This window comes from Priapulus caudatus, unplaced genomic scaffold (assembly GCF_000485595.1).
Source record: "Priapulus caudatus unplaced genomic scaffold, Priapulus_caudatus-5.0.1 Scaffold426, whole genome shotgun sequence".
Classification (NCBI taxonomy): domain Eukaryota; kingdom Metazoa; phylum Priapulida; class Priapulimorpha; order Priapulimorphida; family Priapulidae; genus Priapulus; species Priapulus caudatus.
In genome coordinates, this window is record NW_014577487.1 from 217,308 (window position 1) to 224,021 (window position 6,714).

Sequence of the window (6,714 nt, forward strand, 5' to 3'; positions counted from 1 at the left end):
ACGCACACACACACGCACACCCCACACGCACACGCACACGCACACGCACACGCACACGCACACGCACACGCACACGCACACGCACACGCACACGCACACGCAGACATGCACGCACACGCACACGCACACGCACACGCACACGCACACACGTGCACACGGACACGCAGACATACACGGCTGTAAGCTGCATTTGTCATCTAATTGTTTTATATTGCATTAGGATGAATGCAGCTGGCCGGCTCTCGTCTATTAGGAAGGCTTTCGTGAGAGTTCGGCCAGGCACGGGTTAACACGCGAAGTTTTTACACGGTTTTCCTATGAAAATTCGCCAAACGACACACACACACCGCGACTTTAGTTTGCAAAAAACGTCGGCAACACGAATAAAAAAAACCATGAAAAGATTGTTGTTTCAGGCTTACTGTGAGTCGGTGTAAGGCACTCGATTCTATGTTATGGAATACACCACTAACGTTAGTTGTGTCTATGGCAGTATGTCGATACATATATCTATTTATATCTTATAACCGTACCAAAAAGATCATGGCTCGCACCTCTTACGTATTACAAAGTGTATCTACACGGGGATAAAGAAAAAAAAACGAAAAAGCAACTAAATTAACTAAATCATTCAAAACCTGCGTATCCAATTAAATGTCCTCCGACGTCGCGAACTTTGCCCTCTCGTGAACAAGCACCAATCGCCCATTTCGATATTTCTCCTGTTAAAACTTCTCCTGTTCACGGGTTTTCTTTGATATTGAATGCAAAAAATCCAAAAAGTTTTTTTTTTAATCCAAAAACTGTATAAGCTATGGATAGATTCACGCTTGAGATTGAGGAGTCGAGTAATTGCAAAACTAATAAAGAATTTCCCCTCCCTCCCGACATTATACACTCTACGTTACATTCATTATCATGCATCATGTGAAAGCAAGGCGGGAGAGCAAAACCTTCTACTCGTAACGACCGCCTTTATAAAATATTGAGCTATACGTGATATTCTTCTCTCTATGGCAGTTTTTTCTCTCCTTAACCACAAGCCAGTGCGCTTGGATTATTCGGCAGTTATTAATTTGAAGGCAAGGAGACCATTGGTCGCTCAAGCATGCGCGCACACACGCACGCACGAACGCATATACGCGCGCGTGCACACACACACGCACGTATGCATATATGCGCGCGTACACACGCACGCACGTAAACACGCACACACACGCACGTACGTACGCACGCACGCACGCACGCACCCACACACATACCAGTCGATATTTAAGCCAGCCTCTAGTTAATGTCAGATCTAGCTAGAGTCGTCAACTCTCGCTACGCACGTCACACACCTTTCATCCCTCTCACCGGAGGAAGACTAACTCCCACTCAAACTATCTCCACACTCAGCCGGACGACAAAGGGCCGGACGGCAACACCGCACAAGTCACAGCACAAAGCAGGGAGCGGATCCACGGGGGGAGGGGAGAGATCCGGCGGCGGGTCAGGACCCCCTTCTCTTGTGACTGTAAGCCTGATTCTTCCAGTATGTCGCAGAGGTTTTGTCTTAGATTAAACACCATAAAGTACTTCAAGATGGAAGGGTTTGTGTAGTGAGCATCTCTCGGGTTTCAACCGTATTTCTCGAAGTAAACACGTGAAGGAAACTCTGTCCCTTCCCCATTTCCCCTCCGCATTCACTGGGTACCTATCTTTTTTTCCAGAATTCCTGGAACCTTTCATTGCACTCACTCATGGGACGTTCGAAAAATCAATTTCACTCTAGGGCCTACTCACATATATGCACATAACTTTTTGAATAATTATTATCCACAGATAGCGAGTGGAATGAACCACGCACGTACGACACTAAGATTAGCTAACTACCTCACTGACTGACTCCTCTATCATAGCGGTGCACAGCCAGCGCGCGCGCACGCACGCACACATGCACGCACACACGCACGCACGCACACACGCGCAGGCACATGTGTGCTGACTGCTCGCTCAGTCAGCGCGGTGCAGATGTGGTGGCGGCGGCGTGGACCTGCGCACGCGCACGCGCACGTAGTGACGCTGCCTTATACGGCACAGCTTCCCAGCGAGGAAAAGTGATACGGAGTAGAGCCTAGCGCCTCCCGCACATCTATCACCACAGATGTGCTGAAGCCTGACAGAGCGGGTGGTGGATGTGTAGGTGGTGGATATAGGAAAGGGTGGTGGAGGTGTAGGTGGTGGATGTAGGAGGGGGTGGTGGAGGTACAGGTGGTGGATGTAGGAGGGAGTGGTGGGGTGTAGGTGGTGGATGTAGGTGGGGGTGGTGGGGGTGTAGGTGGTGGATGTAGGAGGGGTGGTGGAGGTGTAGGTGGTGGATGTAGGAGGGGGTGGTGGAGGTGTAGGTGGTGGATGTAGGAGGGGGTGGTGGAGGTGTAAGTGGTAGCTGTAGGAGCTGTGGTTGGGTGTAGGTGGTGGATGTAGATGGTGTAAGGGTGGTGATGTGAGGAGAAGGCGCGTGGTGGGGGTAGAGTGCGTGGACTGTAGATTGTGGGAGGGTGGTTAGATGTAGGAGTAGGGGTGGTGGGGTGTAGGTGTGGAATAGATAAGTGGGGTGGTTGCGAGGTCGAGGTGGTGGATGTAAGAGTGGGTGAGCTGTGGTGATGTAGCGGGCACGCGATGGTGGGTTGGGATGTAGTCGGGTGAGGTGGTTTAGATGGTAGGAGGGGTGGTGGGGTGTAGGTGGTGGATTGTAGGGGGGGAGTGGTGGCGTTATGATGGTGTGATGGGTAGAGGTGAGTTAGATGTAGAGAAGGGGGTGGTGGGTGTAGGTGATGTGGATGTAGGTGGGGTGGTTGGGGTGGTATGGTGGTGGATGTAAGGTAGGAGTGGTTGCGGGTGTAGGTGGTGATGTAGGAGGTGGATGGTTGGAGGGTGTAGTGTGGTGGATGTTTAGGTGGTGTGAGGGTGGAGGTAGATGTAGGAGGTAGGTGGTGGAGGTGTATGTGGGTGGATGTAGGTGGGGGTCGGTGGAGGTGTAGGTGTTATGGATGTAGGGTGGGTGTGGTTGCGGTTGTAGGTGTGTGGATGTAGTGGTGTGGGGATGGTAGATGTAGGAGGGTGTGGTGGGTGGGTGTAGGTGTGGGATGTAGATGAGGTGCAGAGGTGGTTAGATGTACGGGAGGGGGTGGTGCCGGTAGTAGGTGTGTGGATAGTAAGTGCGGGTGGTGGCGGGTGTATGGTGGTGGGATGTAAGGTGGGTGAGCGGTGGTAGATTGTAGGGGGACCGGTGGTGCGATAGTAGAGTGGGTGAGTGGTGGTAGATGTAGGAGGGGGTGGGTTGGGGTTGTAGGGGGTGGATGGTAGGTGGCGTGGTGGCTGTAGGTGTTGGATGTAAAGGTAGAGTGGTTGGAGGTGTAGCGCCGGTGGTGGGGGGATGAGGTGGTGGTGGTGGGTGTGGTGGTGGATGTATGGTGTCGTGAGTGGTGGTAGATGTAGGAGGAGGGTGGTGGGGTGTAGGTGGGTGGAGTATTGTGGCGATGATGGGTTGGTAGATGTAGGAGGGGGTGGTGGGGGGTGTAGTGGTGAGTTAGGTGGGGTGGTTGGGGTGTAGGTGGGTGAGGATTTAGGAGGGGTGGTGGGGGTGTAGGGTCGGTGGATTGTAGAGTGGTTGTGAGGGTGGTAGATTGTAGGTGGGGTGTGGTGGGTGTAGGTGGTGATTGTAGGTGGGTCGACGGAGCTCCTAGGTGGTGGGTGTAGGTGGTGGTGTAGGTGTGGGGTGTGTTGAGGTCTGTAGTAGTTGGTGATGGAGAGGGTGGTGGGGTGTAGGTGGTAGGATGTAGCGAGGGGGTGGTGGGAGGTAGATAGTGGTGGATTGTAGGGAGGGGTGGTGGGGGGTAGGGTGTGTGGATGTGGAGGGGGTGTGGGCAGGTGTATGTGGTGGATGCTAGGTGAGGATGGTGGGCGATGTTAGGTGGTGGATGTAGGAGGGGTCTGGTGGGGTGGCTGTATCGTTGAGTGGATGTAGAGAGGGGGTGGTGGGGTGTAGGTAATGCTGGATGTAGGAGAGGATGAGGATGGGGGTGTAGGTGGTGATGTAGGTGGGGTGAGGTGGAGGAAAGGTGTAGGCTGGTGGATGTAGGTGGGGTGTGGGGGTGTAGAGTTGGTGGATGTAGTGGGGGTGTTGTGGGTGATATGGTGGTGGTGTAGGTTGGCGTGTAGTAGTAGATGTAGGTGTGTGTGAGGTGGTAGATGTAGAGAGGGGGTGGTGAGGTGTATAGGTGGGATGTAGGGGGGGTGAGTGGTGGTAATGTAGGTAGGGGTGTGGAGGTGTAGGTGAGTGGATGTAGGTGCGGTGAGGGTGTAGATGTGGAGGGGTGAGTGAGGTGTAGGGTGGTGGATGTAGGTGGGTGAGGGTGGTAGATGTGAGAGGCGGGGGTGGTGCGAGGTGTAGTTGGTGGATGTAGGTTGCGCGGGTGAGTGGTGGTTAGTGTAGGAGGGGGTCGGTGGGGTTGTAGGCTGTGGATTTTAGGAGGGACAAGGACATATATCTAAACATTCCAATGCGGACCGAAGGTTGAGAGGTGGACACCCCATTTCCGATGTCGATATCAATGAAAGGTTTCTGTTTCATTAAAATATGAAATCCAGCTATTCTATTTGTTGTACTACCTGCGCTGTATATTGTTTGGCTACTGTCGGACTGATATTTTGACGCGTTAGGAGAGTTAAATCCGTCGAAGTAAAATATTTACATTCCAACGTACAATGGCGGTCAATGGGGTTGGAAGTAATTGGCCATATTGCCGCCACCTGATTAGGAAATTATAAACCAAGACTCGCCGCCTTTTTAAGTGGTGGGAACTGTTAATTGCTTCACAATATGGAATATTGTTATACGCTCGCTATAACATTTATTGCAGTTCACAACCATAAGAGCCCCGGGAGACAAAAATACAAACTGAGACGTGTATGACATGTTTTTAATTGAATTCACAGTTTTTGATCTAAAAAAGGTCCGATTGTAAGTCGTGTAAATTGGGTGTGGTCTCTTCTACCTTCGGTGCTCGTTGTGGGATCGTGTTAGTATGGTGCGTGGTGGATGTTATGGTGGGGTGGAGGTGTTTAGATGTTAGGAGGTGGGTGGTGGGGATGTACGGTGGGTGGATGTAGGTGGTGGGGGGTGGCTAGATGTAGGATGAGGGTGATGGGACCGGCAGTGGTGGTGACGGTAGTTGGATGTAGGTGGGTGAGTGGTGGTAGATGTAGGAGGGGTGGTGCGGGTCTGTAGGTGTGGATGGTAGGTGGGAGGGGTGTGGTTGGGTAGAGAGGTGTAGGAGGGGTGGTGAGGTGTAGTATGTGGATGTGAGGTGGAGTGAGGGTGGTGATGGTGTAGGAGGTGGTGGTGAGGGATGTAAGGTGGTGGATGTTATGGTGGGGGAGGTGGGAGTTGGGAGTTCGGTGGTGGAGCGAGCGGGGTGGGGAGTGAATTTTCTGTTATTTTTCTTGAGCCAGGTCTGTCGAGAAACAGCTTTCAACGGTGGGATTGCACGCACGCAGGCAAGCGCGCACGAATGAACCGCCACGCACGCACGCACGCACACAAACGCAGAACGACGCACGCATTGCTCACAGACAGAAAACATTACTATCAACGCTGGCAGCCGCACAGCGACAGGGGGCTATATATTATACGCACGAAACGAATCGCGCGCTGCGAATAAAGCTTTGGGGGCATACGCGTAATGTCTTCAACATGTCAAACGAAGATCTGGCTGGACGTTCAACAATATATTGTTTAGTTCGTCAAATAAAATTCGGGGCATTTCCCGGATGTGAGTTTTCATGCAACAAATAAAGCATTCCTGCTGTCTGACCGCGCTGTATCCTGAGTAGGATCAGCGCAATGTTGATGAGAAGACAGCACATAGGTACGCAGGCAACAAGCAGCAGCACAGCCAAGTGCAAGCAAGCAAAAGATCAGTAGCAGTATTAGTACTAGTAGTGTTAGATGAGTAGCAAGCAGCCAGCGCAGATTCAATGTCACCACAGCGCGCAGCGAGCCAGCGCGGCGGCGCCAGTGTAGTAGTAGTAGCAGGCAGCAGCGGCGCGGCTCAGCATGGTAGCAGGCAGCGACGGTGGCGGAGCGAGCAATTAGTCAGCAGCCGAAGCACGGCAGCGGCGAGCGCCGCAGCAGTGCATCCGCGCAGCAGCACGCGCGAGCCGCAGCGCAGACGAGCGGCAGAGCAGCAATAGTAGTCAGCAGCAGCCGACGCGCTGGCAGCTCTCAAGCTAGCGCAGGCAGCGCGAGCAGTTAGAACCGCTAAACGCAAAAGCAGCAGTCGCAGAGCGCAGCCGCGAGCAGAATCGTAGCCAGACAGCCGACAGCGGGCAGCGCGCAGCCGACGACTGCAACAGCATAGCAGTAGGACCGCAGCAGCATGCAGGACGAGGCCAGAATAAACGGGCAGCCAGCCAGCTCGTTAGCTAGCATGACGCAAGAGGCTACCGACGCTTTGTGGCAGAGGGCAGGGAAGCTGGATCAGCAGTAGTGGTAGTAGCAGCAGCAGCAGTCACAGGCAGAGCAGTATTCGTCGCAAAGCAGTAGCAGACAGAGCGCTAGTCGTAGTAGCAGCAGGCATCGCAGCAGCTCAGCAGCAGTAGCGCAGCGGCAGTAGTAAGTAGAGTGTAGTATAGTAGTAGTAGTAGCAACAGCCAGCATGAGTAGTGCAG